This window comes from Odocoileus virginianus, chromosome 15 (assembly GCF_023699985.2).
Source record: "Odocoileus virginianus isolate 20LAN1187 ecotype Illinois chromosome 15, Ovbor_1.2, whole genome shotgun sequence".
NCBI lineage: Eukaryota > Metazoa > Chordata > Mammalia > Artiodactyla > Cervidae > Odocoileus > Odocoileus virginianus.
Window position 1 is genome coordinate 9,903,477 of NC_069688.1, and position 25,846 is coordinate 9,929,322.

The 25,846-nt window shown below is 39.7% G+C and overlaps 1 long non-coding RNA gene across 1 annotated transcript; it reads right to left on the bottom strand.

Moving 5' to 3' along the window:
• Positions 1 to 1,769: 1,769 nt before the first annotated feature.
• On the bottom strand, positions 1,770 to 24,194 carry LOC110125888 (uncharacterized). The gene is made up of 5 exons (XR_011491397.1): positions 22,922 to 24,194; positions 15,961 to 16,070; positions 13,982 to 14,132; positions 3,944 to 5,039; positions 1,770 to 2,488 (listed from the first exon to the last, which is right to left on the bottom strand). It is a non-coding gene; the product is annotated as an uncharacterized lncRNA (long non-coding RNA).
• Positions 24,195 to 25,846: the final 1,652 nt, after the last annotated feature.

Here is a 25,846-nt window from a genome sequence, read left to right on the forward strand (position 1 = left end):
TGGAATTATTTGTAGAATCATTTGTAGATGTGTGTGTCTGAGATCATCCTCTCACCTCATTCCCACATAGAGAGAAATAGCATAACTGACTCAGTGGGTAAAGACACAAGTGCTGGACTCAGATAGATCTGGGTCAAGTAGGGCTCTTTCAAGTATTAACTCCGTTACACAAAGCACGATGTTTATCCTCTCTTTATTTTATTGTAAAAAAAGATGATTGGAGCACAGTTGCCTTATGATGTTGCCTTACTTTCTGGGGTACAGCAAAGTGAATCAGCTATGTATAGACATAGCTCTCTCTTTTTTTGGGTTTCTTACCCATTTATGTCACTACAGCACTGGGTAGAGGTCCCTGTGACATTCAGTAGGTTCTTACTAGGCTACTTACCCTCTCTTAGTTTCCATATCTATAAAGTGGGACAAAAATAATACTGTCCTATGGGAGGGTATTATTTTGAGAATTGAATGAGATGATGATATAAATCACTGTACTCAGAGCCCCCCAGATAGGAGGAGAGTGAAGGCCAAGTTTAGCTCTTTCCTTTCATCTAGTTGAGGGGTTGAGCTCTTGGCCTCTGAGACAAGCATTTGTATATCATTTTCTTTATTTGCAAATAAAATGACAGAGTGCACCTCACTGAGCCATTGTGAAGATAAAATGAGATGATGTTTATGAAGAGTTTAAAGGATGCTTGACACAGAGTACGCATCCTTTATGTTTTAAATTTATGCAGATGGGTGAACAGAGGCCCTAAAATTAAGTGACTTCTCCAAAGTCACAGTGCCTCTGGGAGATCTTCCAATCTTGGAAGTGAAAGGATGGTAGAAAGTTCAATTCTAGAACATTGCACTTGGCTTCATGTCAGTTTTAAAAAGGAAGTGTCTTATTAATGACAAATATTTCTGTAGTGCTGACCAGACTGTCAACAATATTCTGTTTTCCATTGACATCCCATTCATCCTTTCAATAACCCTGTAAAGTGAAAGTCACTCAGTCGTGTCTGACTCTTTGTGACCCAGAATTCTCCAGGCCAGAATAATGGAGTAGGTAGCTGTTCCCTTCTCCAGGGGATCTTCCCAACCCAGGAATCGAACCTGGGTCTCTTGTGTTGCAGGCGGATTCTTTACCAGCTGAGCTATCAGGGAGGTGAGTGCTATTATGATCCCCATTTTCATATGAGGAGATAAGACACAAAGTGGTTAAAATACTTTCTTAGAGTGACACAAGAGTCAATGGCAGAGCTGGGATTTGAACACAAGCATTTTGCTGCACTGCCTTCAAATACTTTTTTTAAGGTCAGACAGAAGAATAGTAGATGATAAGGAGGAATGGCTAATGGGAAGGAGGACAAGACCCCAAATTCCTAATCAAAAGGCCTTGGAGGATGAGATGTGTCTGATTCAATACGGTTGTCAAACATTTAGCATTTGTTATATTCACGTAAGGATAGGGAAATGGCAACCCACTCCAGTATTCTTGCCTGGGAAGTCCCATGGACAGAGGAACCTGGCTGGCTACAGATCATGGGGTCGCAAGAGTCAGACACAACTTAGTGACTGACCCACCACCACCATATTTGTGTATAACTCAATCACTCTGCCGTATACCTGAAAGTAACACAGTTTGGGAAATCAGCTATACTTCAATTTTAAAAACACTCAAAAAAGAAAGAAAGAAAGATAAGCATTAAAAAATCATTCATCATTTATTTATTTTTCAATTAATTAATTTATTTTAATTGGAGGGTAATTACTTTACAATATTGTGATGGTTTTCACCATATATACCCACCATGTGGATGAAGGCTTAGTGGCCCCATCTTCACCCCTGTGAATTGCGCTTTCCCTGTGTCGGTTCCCATGGCTCCGTCTTCCAGACATCTGCTACAGCACTCCCCTCACGTTGTTAAGCGTATTTTCTTCCCTCCTATCTTCTTTCTAAGTCCTTGAGAGTGGGGACTCTGTCTTATCTGTCCTTGTATTTTCCGGACCCAGCGCAGTACCTGGCACGTTATAAGCACCGTTTTTACTGATTGAATAAACAAACTCCCAATGAAATGGAGGGGAGCTCTTTAGGGAGAGGAAGGAGACGGGTTCACAGGCCACGATAAGACTCCAGGAAAATCCGGGATTGTGTTATAATGAACTCCTCAGCCGCCTAATGAAGCTACTGCGTGACTCTCGCCCCAGCTGGATGTCGAAATGAAAGCCAACACGAGCCGGTGTTCTGCTAAGAATAACACCTAGGAGATAGCAGTGTTTGAAATAAGCTTGTCTCTGGAAAGGTTCCTGAGCCTTGTAATTTTACTTTTATAGTCATGGCCCCAGCATGTTTGACTTTTCAAATCCCCTCAACTGAGATCCAAGGGTCTGTTTATAAAAGCCCTATCTGAAGCTCGTTCCTCGGGAGGTACAAGTGGGATTTCTACTCCTCCGTACAAATCGCTCCCCTGGAGTGGCATTACATTCTGCTTCTTGTAGGGCTTCTCTGTTTGGGGAAATGAGAAGAGAAAGTGAACAGCCTGATACAAAGTTGGTCATAAATGTCTCCAGGGAACCAAAACCCTCTAACAGTAAAAATAACAGTAACAACAGTAATAATAACAGCCCAAAGCAGCTGTCATCCAGGAGGGGAGAGCAGATAGAGACACTGTAGAAGAAGCCAGATCAGTACAGAGGAGCAATTGGACATCTTAAGTGCAATGTTCTAGGCAGTAGACAGGAGTCAGGGACGCTGGTAACAGGGTCAGGGAGCAAAGAAACAGGTTGTAACACAAAGAAAAGGGACTCAGGACCTATTTTAGGGACCAAGAAGAGCTACCGGGAGGTCTAGTTCATTGGATTACAATGTGGTCTGGTTAAGATATTTAGGATCAGTCTGGAGCCCTGTGGAGACCAGACTGGGCTTCGCTTGTGGCTCAGCTGGTAAAGAATCCACCTGCCATGTGGGCAACCTGGGTTTGATCCTGGGATTGGAAAGATCCCCTGGAGAAGAAATGGCTACCCACTACATTATCCTGGCCTGAAGAACTCCATGGACTACAGTCCATGGCGTTGCAAAGAGTCGGACACGACTGGGCGACTTGTACTCACTCACTCACTGGAGCCCTGTCACCACAAAAACACTATGGGGGCTTATATGTGTTAGCCTAGTGGGGCTAAACTAAGTTTCCCAGAACTTCTTTTTCTTTTCCCAGAATGTCTCTGGTTAGTGTGGACCCATAGATATTCTTATGTAAGATTTGAAGGGTGACAGTACCCTTCAGTATTATAGATTACACAGGATGGCCCTTATCTGCCAGCTCACTTTGTCAGCAGGAGGCAATAGTTGGATTAACAACTAACCCAGCTTCCTCCAGTTCCTTCCCAAGCTTATCCATTTTCTGGGCCAGGTGTGTGTGTGTTTTGTCCTCTTGATGCAAAGTGCTAGTCACTTTCTTCAAGACACCCACACCATCAAGGTCAGAGGCAGTGAGGACTGAGATGGGTTTCAGCCCATCTTTTCTGAGTTCCAACTTGTGCTTGGGGTTCTGCCTCACTTTTCAATTTGATTTAACCTTCCTTCTCTACTGCTTGCCTTGTGGGCTCCAGTGTCTGGCGTTAAATGCAAAGACAACAGTCTTATAGACATTATTCCACCAGCTGCATGGTTGGGCAAGGTCAAATCCCTGCGACATATTCCTAATTATATACAGCTTTACAATACCTAGTGCTTCTGCATCTCTCTTTGAACACTTACTAATACACACATTGTCTTCAGAATGGAAAGACCATGAGTTTTGAACCAGAGAGGTAGACGTGAATGCAAATCCTGCTCTTGCTACATGTTTTTAATCTTCCGTATAGATTCTTATCTGAATGAGCCTCAGTTTCCCATCTGTAACTTGAGGATAATGCTGACCTCATTGGGTTAGGGAAAGAATTAACAGTGATAAATACGCACAGCACTAGCTCATCGTAGGTGGTCAATTATGATGGGGAAGAAGGTGTTTTGTTGTTTATTGACTTGCGGTAACTTTCCTTCTCTTCCATTCATCCAAAATAGTTTTATTAGAACAATGGTACTTGGTACTTGCTCCATAGCTAATCAGTCATTTGTGGTCACAACAAGCTACTTCCAGAAAATGATGGAGTTGGGGCTGGTTTGACTCAGGCCCTGCTTGCTTCCTCCGCTGTGAGTCACTGCAGATAATTTCCTCCTCACTGCAGGGGGAGAAATTCCTCACCCAGATGAGCTGAGCACATGTGGCACCGTTCCTAATCCTCAAACATTTCCACATGGCCCGCTGGCTGCCAGTGCTGCAGCTCAGCCTCTTCTGCCCCTACTTGCCTCTCTTGGTTATGGCAATGATGAGGGCCACAGTTACGAAAAAGAGAACGAAGGCCTTGCCAGACCGTGAGTCTCTAATGAACCCGTGGCTGAGCTCACCAGTCATCTCTCAGCATTCAGACCGCCCTGGGGATCAGCCCCCGACACCAGGCTGTGTTTTGGGACAAGGGCAACTTCCTTTAGCTTCATGATGGGCTTTGTCAGAGCTGGATTCCTGATGACAAGTTCATTGGTCAAACATCTCTCATGTATTTATTTAATAAGAGAATGAGTTTGGAGAATTGTGAGCATTCTCCAATACCAACAACAATAACAACAAGAAATTCAAGCCAGATTACCCATCTTCATTTGGTTTCAGTTTATGACATGCACAATGTGTCTACACAACACTGTTTCCAGTACTACTGCTGAATAGTTCTGCACCTTTCGTGGGTTATTCCATAGCTGGTACAATTGAAAATAACAGAAAGAGCATAGCATTGATAATGGGAAGACAGAGATTTCAGTCCTCATCTGTTACCCACTGGGGTGGGAGTGCAGGCAGGCACTCACTTCTGCAATGCCTCCCAGTTCTCGCCTCTGTAATTCCATCTCCATGATCCATTGTGAACTCTGAATATGTACATTTCAGCATGAATTAATAGAAAAAGGAATTTTCAGCAATACATACTTTTGAATATTTGCTGTGTGCCAGGCAACTAGCAGGATCCTATAGAATAAATGAAAAGAAAGACATAATTTCTATTTTCACAGGGTAGGTAAAAATTAAGACTTAAAGAGTTATTGTATAACATCAAGGCAATAATAGAAAAGGTGTCAAAAGCAGGACATGATTAGTTACCACACAATTTGCACAGAAAATATGGGCTTCAGGAGATCAAATAAATTGAAAGAAAAAGAAGAGAAGGGAATCAGATATATGGGTTTTAAAAGTTTGTTTGTCATGATGACAATAAGATTCAGACAGCTAAATAAAAATAAAGGTCTGGGAAGGAAACTAGATTCTCTTCTTCAAACTGGACAATTAGTCATGGACAAGGCTCTAGACATCTCAAAGCCTCAGTTTTCTCATCTTCCATATGGGGATGGGAATTGGAGTTAAAATGACCTGACTCTATATTAGTTTTGTAACTCAAGCCAGGTGGCTTCCATGATGGCTCACTGGTAAAGAATCTGCCTGCCATTGCAGAAGACATGGGTTCCATCCTTGGTCCAGGAAGAACCCCTGGAGAAGGAAATGGCAACCCACTCTGGTATTCCTGCCTAAAGAACCCCGTGGACAGGTATTCTTGTCTGGAGAACCCCATGGACAGAGAAGACTAGCGGGCTATAATGGGTCAAAAAAAGTCAGACTTGACTTAGCAACTGAACGACAATAACAATAAGAAATTCAAGCCAGATAGCCTATCTTCATTTGGTTTCAGTTTATGATATGCACAATGTGTCTACACAACACTGTTTCAAGTATTACTGCTGAAATAGTTCCTTGACTATAAATCACACCTTACCAATGTGATTGTTAACTTTTCTTAAGGAAGATCCTGTGGTTGATGCTTATCTTGGTTCCTCTTATTCTGTTTGTCAAAGTGTCTGTGTGACCATGGCCAGTGTTTAACAAAGCCTGTGGGTTGATAAGTTTGTACAGTGTTGTTCCAAGCCATCGGGAGCATCACCCAAGTTGATACTTGGACTAATTCTCAGACCCCCTGAAAGAGTGCAATGCTGAAAATTTATGCAAGGAGAGAAAAACATGTGAAAATGTTCAGCAAACTCTTTTCTCACAAAGCCAAGCACTTGGTGTCTTTTTTTTTCTTTTTTTTTTGCAAATTTGCAAAATGACAAAAAGATTTCTCAGGCTGTGGGAAACAGATTGTCCCTTTGGCCCAAGTAGAAGGGGGGTGAGACACCGACTGCTGAGTAAGAAACATGCCCGAAGTACAGACATGATATTTTCATTTCAACTTCAGTGGTTTGAATAGGATGACTGAGGCTTTTTATAGAATTATTGTTTTGGCCTTGTATGTTGGCAGATCTGTTTTCAATCAAGTGGGATCATTGTCTCTTGCAGTGCAATATTTCAAAAGGAAAAAATGGTACAGTAGACCTAGATGTGGGCATCACAGCGTCTTTCTCTCCACAGAGACTTAGTAATTTGCTGTATTGGACAAGGCGTGTGATTCATCTAAAGAAAACAGACATGTGTCTTGTAATCTGTCTGGGAAACTGACTTCTGATATTTTAGAATACAGAAAAGAGCAGCAGATTGTATTCATGTCCTGGATACTTGACATAAGCACCATTATGTAATAGAAAGTAAGTAGCATAATCTAACATTAGTAACATTATCATTTTTACCAAAGCTGTTCTTCACTTGGACAAACAGTTGTGGTCTAAAGAGGAACTTCCAGATTTGATATGCTAATGACTTGTTCATTTGCTTATTTGTTAGTTTCTGTTTCTTACTTCACCTAATGCTGCCTGATGGCATTTTCCAGGTCTGGTTTCCCAGCTGGACAACTAGTGAGGGTTGGGGCAGGTTTTCTACATCTTGCCACCTCACCCTGTGCCTGCTGCTTGAGCTTCCCAGGTGGCTTAGAGTGAAGAAGCCACCTGCTAATGCAGGAGATGCAGGAGATTTGGGTTTGATTCTTGTGTGTGAAAGATCCCCTGGAGGAGGGAATGGCAACCCCCTCCAGTATTCTAGCCTGGGAAATCCCATAGACAGAGGAGCCTGGTGAGCGACAGTCCTTGGGATCACAAAGAGTTGGACATGACTGAGCAACTGAGCATGCTGCTTATTTTGCAAACAGTAACTATGTTTAAAGACATTTTTTCCCCCAAACAACCTTGTGTTTTATGTAAGGCAGGAACTAGTGTCTCTTAATTAGCTGAGACCTAAAGAGGTAACAGACCTTGTCTGAGGGCCAACCACTCTGCCACTGTCTCCTTTCCAGGTGGACAAGTCACAAATGTATTTATTCTTCCTAAAGTCGTCTTCTTTACCTGGGTATTCCCAGATAATTCTGACATTCCATTCAGAGAACTTCCTGTGCTAAAATAATATGATATGTGACCTTGGGATATTCTCCTATATCTTTTCCTAAAATCATTTTGATGATACATAATGAGACAAAAACTCAAAAACTCCCAACACTAAAACCCATGACAGTCAAACTCTTACAAGAATCTGGAAATAAATTTCACTTGCTATAGTACTTCAGAAGCTAAGGATCCCAACTTGTGGCTGTCACAGTAATTGCTGAATGAAGTGGAATATATCCACTAGTTAAAAGAAACTAGGAAGATCTTTGATGTCACGCTCTTATGCATATCAGCTATTTCTTTGGCAAGGACTCGGGGTTCTGGTTGATTGAAAATCATGACATTATTGAAAAGTCAAGATATTGTGTCTTACTTGAGAATTATTTCCCAACATTAAAATATATACACACACACACAAACACAAACACACATTTTACACACACTTTTTTCAAATTGAACTATCATTTGCATCTTCAATTTCCAAATTATCTGGAATGTATTTTTAATATGGCATGAGTTTGAGGTTTTGTTTTTTTTTTTTTTTAATTTCAAATAGGGAATGCTCACCGTCCTCGTTCTATTTTTGAAAAGCCCATCTCCCCATTAATTTGTACATCAGCAATTTCCTTATTTGCCAGGGTCTGTCTCTGGGCTGCAGGCTTCATCCTGTTGATCAGTCCTATACTGTGTTAATTAATGTGGCTTAAAAATAAGTCCTTATGTCTGCTAGGGTAAGTATAACATCTTTGGTTTTTGGCAGAATTTTCTTAGCTATTCTTAAACAACTATTCTTCTATAAGAATTTTAAGTAACATTTTGTCAAGATCTGTGGGGGTGGGGGGAATGCTACTGAAATTTGATAGGAATGTCATCGAATATGTGGACTAATTTAAGACAAACCCACACCTCATTATTTGGTCCTCAGCCCAATAAAGTGTACTTTCCCTAATCTGACTTGTCTCACACTGACCCTGATTCTCCAAACCTTTCCATAATATGCTCAAGAACTTGTAGTCTGTCATTAGCAAATTCTCTATAACCTAAACCTGAGGTTATTGATTCCTGTCAAGCTTAATAAGACAGAGTCAGTCTTGCCTCCCAAATAATTTGTGGGTACATATGTAGAGAAGGTATCTTCCTTGTTCTTCATGGGCATTTCTCAATTGCTTACCATCTTTTCTGTAAAAAATATCCTTTGAAAAAGACACAATTGGGCTACATCATCTGTTACTTGATACCTCTAATACAGAACTCCTAGGCACTTCTCTTATGAAATGTTTTAGCACCTGCCTCATGAATTTTTTCTCCATGCCTACAGTTGTCTTCCTTCCTTCCTCTGGTGATTTTCATACTCATGTGAGTAGATTTATCCAATAGTTCGACTTCTTTGCAGGATCTTGTTTTCTTCATACCTTAATGTACCCAACTACATGGTTATACTCTCAACTCTGCTCAGGCTCCCCCAAACTTCCCAGCACTTCTCATGGCTTTTGAAAGATCTCTTCCTCTGGGTTCCTCAGAGTTCCACCCTGACTTCCACCATCACACTGGTCAATAATGATATCAACACTGACGGTAAGAGCAATAATCTATGGAGTATTTTTCTTGTTGAACTCGTTTCTCTATGCTATGGAGAGATTTTTTTTTTTTATTTTTTGAAGAACAAGTTAAAAGAATTCCAAATTATAGAAACAGTGCAGACTTCTTATATTTTTGAAAGAAATGTACAGTCAGAAGGAGAAGGAAATTAAGAGCATGGAGTTCACAGGGGACGAAGAGCCGGGTGTCAGACAGCACGGGACTCGGGCGCAATAGAAAGCTAGTCTGTCCCGACTGACCCCGGGGCCTCCCTGCTGGCTCAGCGGTAAAGAATCTGCCTGCAGTGCAGGAGACCTGGGTTCGATCCCTGGGTCAGGAAGATCCCCTGGAGGAGGAAATGGCAGCCCACTCCAGTATTCTTGCCTGGAGAATCCCACAGAAAAAGGAGCCTGGCAGGCTGCAGTCCATGGGGTCGCAGAGTCAGACACGACTAAGCACAGCAGAGCATTTTGGTTGTCATGGTTTAGGGAAGCTGGTGTTGCTGACAGAGGTCAGGGATGCTGCTAAACATCCTGTGGGCAGCCCCACAGCAAAGAGCATTTTGAATCAACATGTTACTAATATTGAGGCTGAGAACCTCTCTGATAAGGAAAATTCAGTAGAGATTCTGGCTCCAAGATGTAAGAGCTATGCGGCAATTTGGACACTTTTTTTTGCTGACTTGTGCCTCAGTTTCCTCAAGTATAAAATTAAGATAATAATAATATTTACCTCATGGAATTTTCAGCAGCATTGATAAAATAATTTATGGAAAGCCTTTCCCATGTTGTCTCATACATGGCCACTAGAAAACTATATCTGGATTCAGAGATAATCTAATCCCATCTTCTACCCTATGAAGAAAGTTTCTACCCCTATTGCAAGGAGAAGGTGGGACTACTGTGTGCATGCATGCTAAGTCACTTTAGTCGTGTCCAACTCTTTGCGACCCTATTGACTGTAGCCCTCCAGTCTCCTCTGTCCATAGGATTCTCCAGGAAAGAATACTCAGTGGGTTGCCATGGCATTGAACCCGAATCCTTTACGCCTCCTGCATTGGCAGACAACTTCATTACCACTAGCGCCACCTGGGAAGCCCCTTTAGTGGAGTATATAAATGTGCTAGGTTCTGTTGTAGGAGAAAGTGACTCAGCTGTATGTACACATGCATCCCCTCCTCTCGAGTCTCCCTCCCCTGCCCCATCCCACCACTCTTAGTGCTCTGTGATGTCTTCACTGTATCTTGAGTCCAACTGTTCCTTTTTATCCATCATGACACTCCTCCCCGCAGGCTGCCATCCCAGTTTCTCACAAAAGGAACCAATTGGTCTCCTTACGTGTGTACTTTTTGCTTGCTTGCTTAGTCGCTCAGTTGTGTCCAACTCTTTGCAACACTGTGGAATGCAGCCCGCCTGGCTCCTCTGTCCATGGGATATTTTAGGCAAGAATATTGGAGCGAGTTGCCATTTCCTTCTCCAGGGATCTTCCCAGCCCAGGGATCAAATGTGCATCTTCTGCATTACAAGTGGCTTCTTTACCCACTGAGCCATCACGGAAGCCCTGTATATTTTTTAATCCTTCTTTAATAAGGACTTGTATTCATTTATTAGCTATGTCTACATGTAATGCAAAAGGCTTTACATCACTTTTTTATTACTAAGAAAAAGTCTATCTTTCAGCACTGGCAGTGAATTTGAAGCAGCCAAGGACCCTTTGCCCCTTAGATTCATATAAAAGTTGCTAAATATTCACATCCACAAAGATAAATTTTATTTTAAATTTCGAGGTTCTCAGAATTATTTCTTTTACTGTTCATGTCTGAATTACTTCCTGATTCAATTTAGTTTTGGGGACCCATCTTGTCAGGGATATCATCTGTGGGTGTGAATGTGTTTCTATGATGTGCTTATGGCTCCTGTGTAGCAAGCAATATTCATCTTTTTCAATCTTACTTCCATAAATGCTTGCATTCATACCCACACTTTCTGCCCACACCATCCATGATAAAATAAGGTCTTGATGTTATTGGCCAGAGCAGAGAAAAGGAGAATAGAAGTGCCATTAGTCATTTTATTGCATTTTGTTTTAACTCAACCACCAGATTTTATTTTCGTTTTGAACTCTGAATGGTTTTCCACCGAATCACAAGATCAAAGAATTTTAGACCCCAAAGACCATAAAACCTAAATGTGTTTAAATGGTGACATATCACCTTTTAGCCAGAGATACTGTTTCTTAGTAATTTTGAACAAATAAGTTAGCATATCTGCTGAGAGTAAATAAAACCAAAATGTACCATCTGCATCTGAACTTTAAATTACACCATTCCAAGGCAGAGTTGGTCTGTTCTTTTCAGAAAAATCCCCTTTCCTTTGCATCATCATATTACTTGGCCCATATACAGTTTGCCTTCAATTTATTGAAGGTTTAGGTTCTTAATAGGCATAGACATAATTTCTATAGTATGGTTTGTTCATTTTCAGCAGATTTCTTTATATCTTGACTTGCTTTCCCTAATGTAAGAATGGAGGCACCAAAAAGTATGTCAGTAAAATCACAAAATAAACAGTATATATTTCAGAGTACATATTTGAGAAAGCTTTCATTTTAGATTTTGATTGATTGTGGCATATCTAAACCAATAGTCTCGATAAAACTGAATGGAAGACATATTTGCTAATTTTGTTTTTCTGACAGACTTCCATTAGAAATACATTATAATATTTAATATTCTCTTTTTAAAAATCATTCTTGTCTGTAACAAGAATGTTTGATTTTAGTTACAGAATCTCTTTTTAGAGACTGCTCTGAACATCAGCAAAGTGTTAGTCACTCAGTCATGTTCAGCTCTTTGTGACCACATGCACTATAGCCCGCCATGAACTATAGTTCTCCGTCCATGGGATTCTCCAGGCAAGAATACTGGAGTGGGTTGCCATTCCCTTCTCCAGGGGATCTTCCCAACCCAGGGATTGAACTCAGGTCTCCGACCCAGGGATTGAACCCAAGTCTCCTGCATTGCGGCAGATTCTTTACCATCTGAGCCACCAGGAATCAACAAAAATTGGTTCTAAATGTCAGGGAATCATATATCTTACTGCTAGTTAGGTATCAATAGCCATTTACAATACATATTCTCACTGTGTTCTATTTTTCTTTCAATCTTTCTTGTTTTAAATTCTCTTTTTTGAATCTCCCACCATCAAACTGTTGCCTGAGTTTCCTCTCCACTCTGAGTCTTGCAACTGAAAGAGTAAGCTTGCTTTAAAAAAGAAAAAAAAAAAAAACCAGTCTGTATGGCTAATCATTGTAGAGAACCAGCCAGAGGTATAGAAATTTGCAATCACTGAATTTCACCAAATTTTGACAATGAGAGTGCTATAATATGGTTAACCAGTTCACTGGCATTTTAGAAAAGGTAGAATTTATTTGTTTGAGTTAATTTTTATTGGAGAATAGTTACTTGTCAATGTTATGTTAGGTTTTTTTTTGTTTTTTGTTTTTTAGTGTATAGCAAAGTGAATCAGCTGTAAGTATACATATACTGGCTCTTTTTTTGATTTCCTTCCCATTCAGGTCCCCACAGAGCACTGAGTAGAGTACCGAGCACTGTACTGTGCTATAGTACTGTGCTGCAATAGTACTGAGCACTGTACTGTGCTATAGTACTGTGCTGCAATAGTACTGAGCACTGTACTGTGCTATAGTACTGTGCTGCAATAGTACCAAGCATTGTATTATTATTAGGTTCTCCCTCATTATCTATTTTATACATAATACTGTGTATGTGTCAATCCCAGTCTCTCAGTTCATCCTCCTCTCCTTCCTTCCTTTGTGTCCATATGTTTGTTCTCTAAGTCTGTGACCCTATTTCTGTTTCACAAATAAGTTCATCTGAAGAATTTTTCTAGATTCTACATATAAGTGATGTTATGATATTCGCTTTTCTCTTTCTGACGTACTCCACTCTGTATGATCTATACATAATAGGTCCATCCATATTTCTGAAAATGACACTATTTTATTCCTTAAAAATGGCAGGATTTAAAATAAAAATGGCAGGATTTAAAATCATATCTCAGTTTCTCTGAAACATTTTTTTCCCTCTAAAAAGAAAAGGTAGTACGTTCCAACTTGTAAGATTGGCATAAATGCTGGAGGTAATTCATATATTCAACAGACATTCATTGAATACATTTTAAGTGTCTTGCCTTGTGCTAGGCTCTCAGTATACAAGAGTACATATCTATTGTATAGGTCAGATAGCTCTTTGGACAGAAGTTCCTATTTGATTGGGGATGGGCACAAGCATAAATAAGTGTACAGTAAAAATAGATGCTTATGAATTGCCTAAATTAAAAATATCATCTTATGTGAACTAAAGGTTGAGACAGAGTCCTCTGGCATTTTTTCTTACAATTTTTGAAATTATTTGTTGAAAAATATTTTAGAGGTATAAACACTTCGCCCCCAGTTATTTATATCTCTAGTAAATTACCTTAATTCATTGAGGGTTTCTTCTGAATGAATAAATCAATCACAGGGGGAATAAAATAAGATGAACCCTGGATCTGGGAGAAAGAATGTATTCTGCTCTTGGTTTCCAAACAAAGAAATCAGGAGAATGGTTAGATTTAGCTACCATTAGTGGTTGACTTGTTCAAGGGGCTAGCGTCAGGGGAGGGCTCCATGGAAACATGTTTGAAGAAATTAAGCACCATGATTATGTATTTTATATACATGTGTATATAATTCTTTGCCCTTAAAGAAAGAGGACTGAAGCAAAAACTGGCGGCAGGAAAATACATATATTTTATAAGTCACCAGTATGAAGACTCATTGCTGTTCACAGAAACAAAATTTCATAGAATAATTATTTTTATTTTGTGTCAGAAATTTCCTGTTAGATATTTGGAAGATTAAGCTTCTCAAGCACTTACTGAATTCCTCAATGCACAATGATTAATTCAGTATAATCCTTCAGAGATTTTGAGAGGCTGGAGATATGGTTAAGAAAGGTTTTATTCTTACCTTCAAGGATCCCAGACTATGTAAAGAAGACAGACACCGGATGAATCATTGCAATATCATACAGTCAGTTCTCTAGCGGCAACTGAATGGAGTCCCAAAAATTCAGTACATCAGATCTCCAGGGTGTGGGGTACTGATGTTTGTTTCTTTCCTGGGATGGAAAAAAAGAGAGAGAGAGAGAGAAAGAAGTCAGTCATCATATCCAGACTGCACATAGCTGAACTTTTGATATAATTATTATTGTTTTGACTAACCTGAAGGCTCATTGTAATTTCTCTAAACCTTGTAGTGGTTGTGTCTTCTCTGTCTGCCTAAGTCTACAGCTAAGTCTCCTTACTCTATTTTTCAAATCTGATATTGTGCCTGAGGGAATTCTCAGTAAAGACTGTTTTTACTTGCAATCTTTCTGCCAAAACTGGGCCTCAGTCATCAGACCCAGTCACTCTGAGGTATGATGAGCGTTCTTGTCAAGTATGATGTGGTTATCTAGCTACTGTGTATCATATTTTTGTGAAGGGACCTTTATAGTGAGGGGCCTAGTGTTTAGATACCAGTGCTGGGTTCCCTACTATCAAAGTCTCCTAAATGTCTGTCTTCTACCTTCACCTCTTCCCAGAATTCTAGCCTCATCTATCCAGCAGCCGATTCCACATTTCTACCTGCTTATTTATTACACATATCAATGATAACATGGTCAAAACAAAACTCTCGATTCTCTACCCTGCAGAACCATTCTCCCCTCTTTTACAGCTCAGAGACTTTTACAGCTCAGAGAATAGTACCATTATCCACTCAGTATCTGAAAGGAAGGCCTGAAATAATACCCAGATCCTGTCTTTCCTTCTTCTCTACATGTGCCTGCTAAGTTTCTTCAGTTGTGTCTGACTCTTGGTGACCCCATGGACTATAGCCCCCCAGGTTCTCCTGTCCATGGGATTCTTCAGGCAAGAATATTGGAGTGGGTTGCTATTTCCTCCTCCAAGGGATCTTCCTGACCCAGGGATCGAACACAAGTCTCATGTCTCCTGCACTGGTAAGCAAGTTCTTTACCACTAGTGTGGAAGTCCATCAGCCAATGCCGCAGATGGACTCACTTTTTCCACATTTGCCCACTACAGTTCTCCACAAAAATGTTTCAGTTATCTTTTTTAAGCATAGCTAAGATGAATGCTCCTCCTTACATTTCAATCCCATTCTTCCAAACTTCACCCAAATGTGGACACATCTAAGTAATTATCTATTGGTTGACTAAAAACCCATGGTGTAGTGAAGAAGATATGCTTTGGAATCAAAGAGATCACTTCTAATTAGATTTTAGGCTTTTCTACACTATGGCGGTGTGAATTTGTACACAGCAGCTAACATTTAGAGCCTAATTTCTCAATCTGAAAAATAAAATTAAAAGGAATACCTGTCTGTCATTCATTCATCCATTCTAAAAACATGTGTTGGACTATTAAGAGTGGCAGGTACTGTGATGAGCATTGGTATAGAAGGTAAATAAAATGGATATCAGACTTGTTTTCCCTGGTGGCTCAGTGGTAAAGAATCCACCTGCCAAGCAGGAGATGCAGGTTCATTCTATGGGTCCAAAAGATCACCCAGAGAAGGAAATGGCAACCCATTCCAGTATTCTTGCCTCAGAAGTTGAAATTCCATGGACAGACAAGGTTGCGGGGGCTATAGTCCATGGAGTCTTGAAAGAGTCAGACCTGACTTAGTGACTAAACAAGGCTGTCCATAAACTGCTTAAAGTTTATAATTGAACATAATGGCAAATGCACGCAAGTACTTAGCAAACAATGGGTGCCACTATGGTCTGAATATTTGTGTCCCCCCAAATTCATATGTTGAAATCTTAATGCTTGATGTAATAGTATTAAGGGTGGGGCCTTTGAGAGGTACTTAGGTCATAAGAGTGGAAACCTCATGATGAGATTAGCGTTCCTAATAAAAGGGACCAAAGAGGATGCCTTTACCCTTTCTTCAATGTGAAGATACAACTTAGAAGCTCAGAAATCTGCCATCCAGAAGAGGGCCCTCTCTTGGCCATACTGGTACTGTGCTCTCAGATTTCCAGCCTCCAGAACTGCAATAAATAAATTTCCAATTATAATCCACCCAGTCTTTTATATCTTGTTATGGCAACATGAATCGACTCAGACAGGTGTTCTGTTCTTTGGCTTTCTGATACTAGGCATCATCTATCTTCTATTTCAACCTTCCTCAGATATCTTCTGATTCTTAACCCTGAGCTATTTTTACTTTATTATGGTGCCTTATACTGTCATCTGTTGGAACAATATCTAGTTTTAAAATTCAAAACACAAAACTGATATGATCTGTTCTCAAAGGATTTCTTGGGCAGTCCTCTTAGTGTAATGTAGAGAAAGGCCATAATTACTGCCCTCCATGTAAATAAGCACTCAAGCCATGTATGGTACTGACTAGATGTGGTAAGATGCATGAGGCGTTGAACGTGTTCCTTGAAAGTTATAAATAATGTGTGATGTTGGTAGTAAAATACAAGAATTGGGTTTTAGTTACAGAAACATGCCATAATTAGCCAGATGACACCTATAACCACAAAAAAAGATTGCAGTTCAATAACTGGAGTAGATCTAGACCCCAAAAACCACAGCTGCAACTGGTGCCAGCTGGAAGCCCGCTCAGACCAATTCTGTCTTTGCTCGCGAGCACCAGGAGACACCATGCTTTGGTGAGCAAAGTGTCACTGCCTCAGCTTGGGAGGCCAAAGGCTGGTTGACATCCCCAGAGGCACGGGACAATTTCTTTTTATATTTGGCCTCAGGAACTCATGCCCTCAATCCTCCGAAAGAATCACAATTCAGTTCTCAGCAGAGAAAAGTCAAAAGAACAGGTTTTCCACTAGGAACTGAGCCAGTCAGAAGCTTCCTCTTTTCAGAGGCTCTGAATCTAGCTCTGAAATAGTTTGGTTTTCACTTACACTGAACAGCAAATACAACCATGATGAAAAGGTAGGTGGTTTGGGAACAATTCTGCCTCCATGCCTGTGCACTGGTGGATAAGTCGTTTCCTTTCTTTAAGCTTTCATTTCCTCACCTATTAAGTAAAGGTGGAATAGGAAGCTCTAGAATGCTTATTTCAGGTGCTTGAATGAGCTTGGAGCTCTGAAATAGCCCAGGCCCAAGCTTCTCTCCTATTTGTAGTTCAGATCACTGACATCAGCCTTTGGGGCCATATTACTATTCTCTGAACTTCCTTTTAGGAAGTTGCTTTGCATTAAGTAAGCTCTTACTGTTCTCTAGTCCCACTTTACTAGTTCGATTTCACCTTATTAACTACTTGCATTTTCTTCTCTTTGAATCTTGGGGCCTCTCTTCTTTGTAAAGTCACTTAATTTGCTGCCTTAGCAACTGCATTGTATTTCTAGTAGATCCATCTATCCAGCCTCTGCTTCAGAACAAGAGAAGTACCTCCTTGGAAGAAAGGCAGATTGCCCCATTATAAAGAAGCTCATTACACATTTCTTTTCCTCAGTGTAAGCATTTACAATCTCAAGATAAGTGGAAGTTAGTGGACTTTAAAGATGAATGGACCCATTCAGGCATTTGTCCCATAGACAGTTATTAAGTATCTTCCATGTACCAAGCACCATGCTAGCAGTATTACATATACCTTAAGTGTGCATGCTCAGTTGTATCTGACTCTTTGTGACCCCATGAAATGTAACCCACAAGGTGCCTCTGTCCATGGGCTTTTCCAGACAAGAATGCTGGAGCAAGCTGCCTTTTCCTACTCCAGGGGAACTTCCTGAACCAGGGATTGAGCCTGTGTCTTCTGTATTGGTGGGCAGATTCTTTAGCCCTGAGCCATCTGGGAAGCCCACATATACCTTATATCATCAATCAAATTAAAAATATTAATGTAACATCTACTGAGAATCTGGAAACATACATACTGCATTTTTGAAAAGTTTTCCTGAATTTTTCCTTTCATAATATCTTTCCTATTTAAAAAACTAAATGAATTTTATCAAGATGTAACTTACATTTTGGGGATACAATTCAGTGAGCTTTGACCAATATACTCACCCATATAACCACTCCAACCAAAATATAGAACATTTACATCGCCCCTTGACAGTCCCTCATGTTCCTTTGCAATCAACTCCTATCTATTCCTGGCCCTAGGCAAGCCCCAATCTGTCATTATAGATTAGATTTGTCTGTTCTAGAATGTCATTTAAATGGAATCATGCAGCATGTTCTCTTGTGTGTCAGCATATTGATTTTGAGATTTACCCATGTTGTTTGCATGTATTATTCATTATTCCCTTTTACTGTCAAGCAGTATACATTGTAAAGATATGCCACAATTAGTTAATTCTTTCCTATGGTGATGATCACTTGAGTGGTTTCTAGTTTGGGCTACAAAAGATAAAGCTGCCATAAACATTCAAGGACAAGCCTAAGTGTGAATACAGTTGATACTTGAACAACAGAGATTTGAACTGTACTCATACATGGATTGTTTTTCAATAAATACTATAGTACTATGATCCACAGCTGGTTGAATCTGTGGATGCAGAATCACAGATATTTAATGGCAGTGATGGGACTTGAACATTTTGTGGATTATGGTAAATGTGGCAAGTCATAGAACCAACACCCTGCATATACCAAAGGACTATGATGAGATTCCCTGGTGGCTCAGTGGTAAAGAATCTGCCTGCTAATGTAAGAGACACGGATTCAACCCATGATTTGGGAAGATCCCACATATTGCGTAGCAGCTAAGCCTGTGTGCCACAACTACTGAGCCTGTGCTCTAGAGACCATCAGCTGCAGCTACTAAAGCCTGTGTGCCCTAGAGTCTGTGCTCCACAACAGAGAAGCCACTGCGATGAGAAGCCTGTGCACTGCAAGTCAAGAGTAGCCCCTTTTTGCCTTTGCTGCAACTAGGGAAAAGGCCACGCAGCAAGCAAGACCCAACACAGCCAAAATAAATAAATAAGTAAATAATTTAAAAAAGAAGGACTATGGCACATGCTTTCATTTCTTTTAAATAAATACCTCAAAATAGAATATCTAGGTCACATATAAATGTATTTTTTACTTTATAAAAACCTGTCAAGCTGTATTTAAAAGAGTGGTACCATTTTACACTTTCAGAGTTCTAGCTGCCCCATATCTTCACCAATACTTAGTATTGATATCTTTTGATTCTGATGTCTTTTAATCTCAGCCTTGTAAGTGGATTTTTAGTGGTATTTCATTGTGATTTTAACTGCCGTTTCCCTGATGACTAGCAATGTTGAGTATTCTTGGATATGCTTATTGATCATGCCTATATCTTCATGCATTACTATAATAAACTAGGAACTTATGTTTATTGTGGACTAGAAGCAATGGCAGTGGACATCCTTCTCTTATTCCTACTTTTCCAGAGAACGCATTCAGTCATAAACCATAAGATATAATGTTAGACATAGCAGTTTTTGTAGGTGTAGTTTACTTAGAACTTGTTCATGAAAGCTTGTTTTTTATTTCTTGAGATAATCATATTGGTTTTTCTCATTTACTCTGTTAATATGGTAAATTATACTGATTGATTTTTAAATGTCCTATTAACTTTGCATTTTCATTTGTTCATATATGACAGTAAAGCATCAGAAATTAAAAACTGCCCAAAACCCACAATGCATGGGTAAGCCTTGTCTACTGATGAGCTTCTTTATAGGGAGATCTGGATTGTTCATAGTGTTTAGGAATTCCCACATGTCAGTATTTACATTTCTTTTCTCTTTGATTGGTCAGATACCCCATAAAAATTTTGTCCTTAAATGTTAAGGCCTATTTCCCACTGATTTATTGCTTCATGAAGGAAGAGAATATTATTATAGGGTATGTAGGCTTTCTGTGTAATCTCTGTTTTCTGTTTGGTTCTCAAACATCAGCTTTGTCTCTGGTTCAACTACTCTAGGGATTAACCCTCCATTATTTTGTGCGGTAGGAAGGAAATGATATCTATAATATTAGAGAGGAGAAAGTATCTAAAGGTCTGGTTCCTTCTTACACAATCTTTAGGCAATCATTCTGAGACCCCTTTCAGAAATACTTGATCTTTTGAACTTCTGAAACTTTCTGGAGTTTCATGGGTACAGAATAGAATGCTTTCAAGACCCTTGTATTTCTAACTTGGGTTTCAGAGTTCCAAAATATCCTGACTATCTCTTATTGCTAATTTTCTTGTTTCTTGTCTTTGTGAATTTATGCCTTCTTGAAATTGTTTCACTGTCTTTCAAAATGCAGTTTGCAGAAGCAAGAGAGATGCTTAATCATCTAGCTTAAAAAAGAAAGCAAGTTCTGGCTTTGGGTTTTTTTTTTTTTTTTTTTAGTGTTTTTTAATTATCTGATGAGGAAACTGAGACATATTAAGGCTAGAGGAATAAGCAGACATTACCACAGGGGCTTGTAGGCTATGAAAATGTGTTCTCCTTCTTCCTGAAAGCAGTGGAGAGCAATGAGGGAAAAGGAGGATAGCAACGTAATCATAATTAAACTTGAAAATGAGTCTATGTCTGGAGTATCAAAATTTGTTGAAGAGTCAAGAAAGATGGTAACGATAACCCTATATGCAAAACAGAAAAAGAGACTCAGATGTATAGAACAGACTTGTGGACTCTGGGAGAAGGAGAGGGTGGGATGTTTCAAGAGAACAGCATTGAAACATGTATATTATCTAGGGTGAAACAGATCACCAGCCCAGGTTGGGCGCATGAGACAAGTGCTCGGGCCTGGTGCACTGGGAAGACCCAGAGGGATCGGGTGGAGAGGGAGGTGGGAGGGGGGACTGGGATGGGGAATACATGTAAATCCATGGCTAATTCATTTCAATGTATGACAAAAACTACTGTAATGATGTAAAGTAATTAGCCTCCAACTAATACAAATAAATGGAAAAAAAAAAAGAAAAATAGGAAACTATTTAATAAATGCAGAATAAAGAAAAAAAAAAAGAATAAAGTAGAGACTAGATCGGAGGCTCTGGCAGCAATTTAAGAAAGAGTTATGGCAATTTGATCTAGGGAGTGGATCATGGACCAGCACCTTCGTCCCTACAATCAGTGGTTTCTCTTAGTCCATCTTCTTTCCTTTCTTTAATTTGGCAGAATTAACCCTGCCAAATGTACCTTCAGGAAATTTCCCCACTATATCTTCTTTTCATCCATAGGCTGAAATATTAACATCATCTAGTTCCTAAGGATCCCCCAAACACACCTTGAATCCTCTACTTTGCTGCCAGAATTAGTTTTCGAGAGCACAGGCTTGATTATGTGACTCTTCTAAAGAAAACTTTTCAATGACTCCCCAAATTCAGAAGACATAGCTTGAGATCCTTCATCTGACATTCATTTTTATTAGGGTTTATGAAAGTAACTATCTATAACGTATTGAACACTTTTAGAAAGAAAAATTCTTCACCATAGACAATTAAAAAAATACTGCTTCAGATAATCTTATCTGTGTTAGTAAAACTCATGAAGAACCATGTTCTTAACCCAATTGCTTTGGCCTTATAAGCATCATAAATGCCTTGGAAATAACAGGTTGAAAGTAAGAGAGGAGGGAAAAGAAGGGAACATTAATATCTATCAAATACTTGTTCTCTCTCTGTCACTTTTCTGGGAGTTTTTCACAGTAGTAAAGTAAAGAAACTATTTTAACTACTGAAATTAAAGTTTCCCTTGGGAATGAGGTTCTTCCTTTGGGAAAATACCTTGATATTTTAAAAAATCAGCTCCAACTTCTGTTTGACTTGCAAACTATCCTATTTTTCTTTTTTGTTTCACTAGAAATTTCTATTAGGAAGACTGACATCCATTCCCCTTTCTCAGATGTGTGTACTCAATGCATGCATGTGTGCATGCTAAGTCGTTTCAGTCATGTCTGACTCTTTGCTACCCAATGGACTGTAGCCCACCAGGCTCCTCTGTCCATGGGACTGTCCAGGCAAGAATACTGGAGTGAGTTGCCATTCCCTTCCCTAGGGGATCTTCCTGACCCAGGGATCAAACCCATGTCTCTTATGTCTCCGGCATTGGCAGGCAGTTCTTTCCCACTAGTGTACCTGGGAATCTCCATGTGTATTCCACACATGCTTAACTTCCCCAGATAGAGCTCCAAGACCAGGAGTTATATTTGCTTTGTGGAGTGCAAGGAAACTTTCCTCAGAATGTCTTCTCATTCTTTGTGTTCTTGCTTTCAATTTCCCTGGCTCATTATTTTATGATAATCCTTAGTGCCTGTTGGTAACCCACAGATTAGCCTAATTTTCTGCTACCCTGCTCATCTGACCTTAAAACTGGAGCTTTCTATTTTGCCCACTGATTTAATTTTACTCCATTCTTCCTTGTCAGTCTGTTTACTTGAGAAGAGAAATAATCCCATGGCCTGAGCTTCCATTATCAGGGCAGTCAAGCTCTGAATTCTATTCCAAACTGTGCCCTGGTTCTAAACTCTGACTTCAAGGTCTACATTTTTATAACTGATTCTCATATCTAAGAACTTTTCTGGTGTCCAAGTTTACTAGGATTGGGGTCCCTAGGGACTGAAGTTATGATTCTGAACCCATTCATTAGAACTAAATCCTCTTCTCTATCTCTGCCACAGTGAAAGATTGCCAATCCTCCTCTTGGTTTAGCCTGTAGGTACCATCTAAATGTTATTCTCTATCCCAGATAAATAGAGACGTGGAGCCTTATGACATTTCTTCTGGATCTATAATGGGTGGGAGATTATGATAATGAAACTTCTAATTTACATCCTTAGGTTCCATGTTATAAACTTTAAACACAAAGAAAGAAAATCCCAGGCCTTCTAGTTAAGGATGAGGAAGGACTAGGAATTTGGAGGTAAAGGCCTCTCTATAGCTCTTTAACCTTATACCACTTACTCAAAGTAAGTTGTGACTATATTGAGGCAGGGTTTGCCCCAGACATCTGTGCAGCAGACCACCTCTCTCTTTTCCTTAAATTTCTTCCGTTGACCTTTGTTGCTTCCAGTACAGAATCCAAACTGCTAAGACTTATTCAAGGGTTACCCCAGGCTGGTTACAAGCAATTTTTCCAATCTTATTTCCATGTCCTGTGCATGATAATTGCTTCCCCTTCCTCATGCATGGTAGTCCTCCCTTAATTCTTCACTTACTAAGCTCGATCCAAGATCTTTTCATTTCAGTCCATTAGCACCACATTCTTAGATAGCATTTCCTGTTCCTTGCAAGAATTGCAATGAAACACTCTTTTATCTGGGATCCTCAGCACTTTGTTTATAACCACCCAAACACACATTTCACTCTATCTCATGATTTGGCTCATTGTTTACATGCCTTTCTTTCCTTACTCGTCCAGAACATTTTTTGAGAGGTTAAAACCTGCTTTGTATTCTTTGCTGTATTCCTACTCTTGGATTCCATTATAATGCACTAAGGCATTGGTGATAAAATGGGGCTGGGGACAAGATGAGATTTTGGAATCAGAAACACTCACATTTGGAAACAGGATCTGCTGTTTACCAACAGTGCGATTGGGAAAGCTACGTAGTGCCCAAGTCTTGGTTCCCTCATCTATCATATGAGAAGAGCATTGCCTGCATCAAAGTTTTGATTTAAGAGCCCCCTAATAGGAAATACATAGAAAGATTGGCACCACGTATTAATGTTTCTTCCCCAGATCTCTCGTTCCCACCACCCAGAATCTACTCTCCCACTCAAGCTTCCTAGTTCTATCCCACCATTAATAAATTAACACATGTTAAATTGGATTGAATCCTCTGCCACTAGCCCGCTGGAATCAGAAAGCCAATGACTCACAGCTTTTAATTGATCTATTGACTTCTTTCTCTGCAGGCTTTCTGCTTGTTCGGTGCCTCACTTCCTTGCTTTTCTCCTCCTCCCCCAGCCTGGCCTGGTATGAATCCTGCTTTTGTGTGCTCTTTCTGCTCTCAAATTTCACTTCCACCTTCAGGTTCTTTGTTTACATGGCGTTTCTCTTCTGATGGAAGAGCATGGCCTTATGGAGCTGGCATTTGTTTAATCTTCTGGCTTCTGAAGACCCGTCTTTATGAGCTTCCTAATGTTACCAGGGCTGGGGACTTCAACACACAAATGAGCGCTTTCTGAGTAAGTGCTCCAACCTGAAAGGAGAGCTGTTCCAAGGTTATGTCATCTCCCGCCTTGGCACTTCCTCATCCACAGCCAGGCAAAATAAAAGTCTCCATGGAGATGGAACAGAAATGAGTCTGTCTGATCAATTCTGACTTTCATAGACAGGAATCCATTTAAAGTCTATATTGAGGCTTGAGCGGCTGGTCATAGTTAAGAGGAGACTGGGAAATTGTCAAGTAAATTTCTAGCATTGGATATCTACTCAGTTTAGTAGAAGACAGAGACTTGCCTTAAGGTGGTTTAAAATTTAGTTGGAAAATGAAAATTTATTCAAGGAATGAAAAGTGATTCACAAGATAAAGAGGATAATTAGTGGTTAAGAATAGGAAGAGCTAGTTTAATTACTATTTATTGACTTATCACATGAATAAATAAATAGCAGGATGGCTATGAACTGTTTGTGACTTCATGTCCTACAACTTCATATGTTGAAACCCCAATACTCAGTGAGATGTGTCTGGAAGTAGGACCTTTGAGAAGTTATTAGGTTGTGAGCAGAGCCATCATGATGGAATACATGTCCTTATAAAAAGAGACAGGAGAAAGTTGGTTTCCTCTCTCTTCTCCTCTACTCTCTCTTTTTCTCTCCCCACCACGTGAGGACGCAGCGAGAAGAAAGCAAATCAAGAAAAAGATTCTGCTGGTGTCCTAATCTTCAACTTTTGAGACTCCAGAACTGTGAGAAATAAATTTCTGTCATTCAAATGGCCTAAAAATCCTATGGTATTTGTTGTAGCAACTCAAACTGACTAAGACAATGATTGAAAGAATGAATAAAGTTGGTCAAAGGAATGAATACATATCTTATACTTAAAATGTTGACAAAGTAACTAATTCAAAGCAATTTAAATCATCTTTAAATTATTTACATTGGAACTCCACCCTGATCTCATTAAGTCAGCAATTTAAGCAATTTCAGTGAAGACCATTTAAGTAACCACATGGACCAGATGGTATACTGAGTGCAAAAGAAAAACAAAATGAGGAAGATATTGTCCTTTCTCTAGAATACAAATAAAATTTTCCCTTCACCCTTCTGCCCTAAGTATAGGTCCATGACCTAGCATTGAACAGAAACCAGTATTACATCATCAATTTTAAGTATAACAATAGGTTGAATGCAAATTGTGCTGGGATTCAGTATGACTCGCTGATGGATCTGTAAGCATGACTCACTGTGTCTATTTTGTCAGCTGGAGAGCTTTATCTCTCTCTTCTGGAAGTAGTTTGACACTTTTCGTCCTCTGTTCTTGGTATGTGAAATATCTGTTATGTTCTCAACCGGAACATAAATTTCTTGAGAGCAGGATCTGTTTTTACATTTATCTTCCACAGAGCCTAACATAGTGTCTGGCATATGGCAGATACTCAATTATATTGGATGAATGAGTGAAGGAACAAGTTTAATATAAAATAACGACATGTATTTGCTCAATAAGGATTTGGGAATTGTTACTATATCACACACAAATCTAGGCAATGGAGACATAAAGATGAATAAAACTATCTCCTGATGCTTCAGAAACTCTCAGCCTGGTTGGAAACTCCAAATGCAAACCAATAATGATGATTCACTGTGCTAAGTATCACAGTAATGATAAACATTAGATGTTTTATGAACAATTGGCAAGGCTCAAGAATTCTGAAAAGACA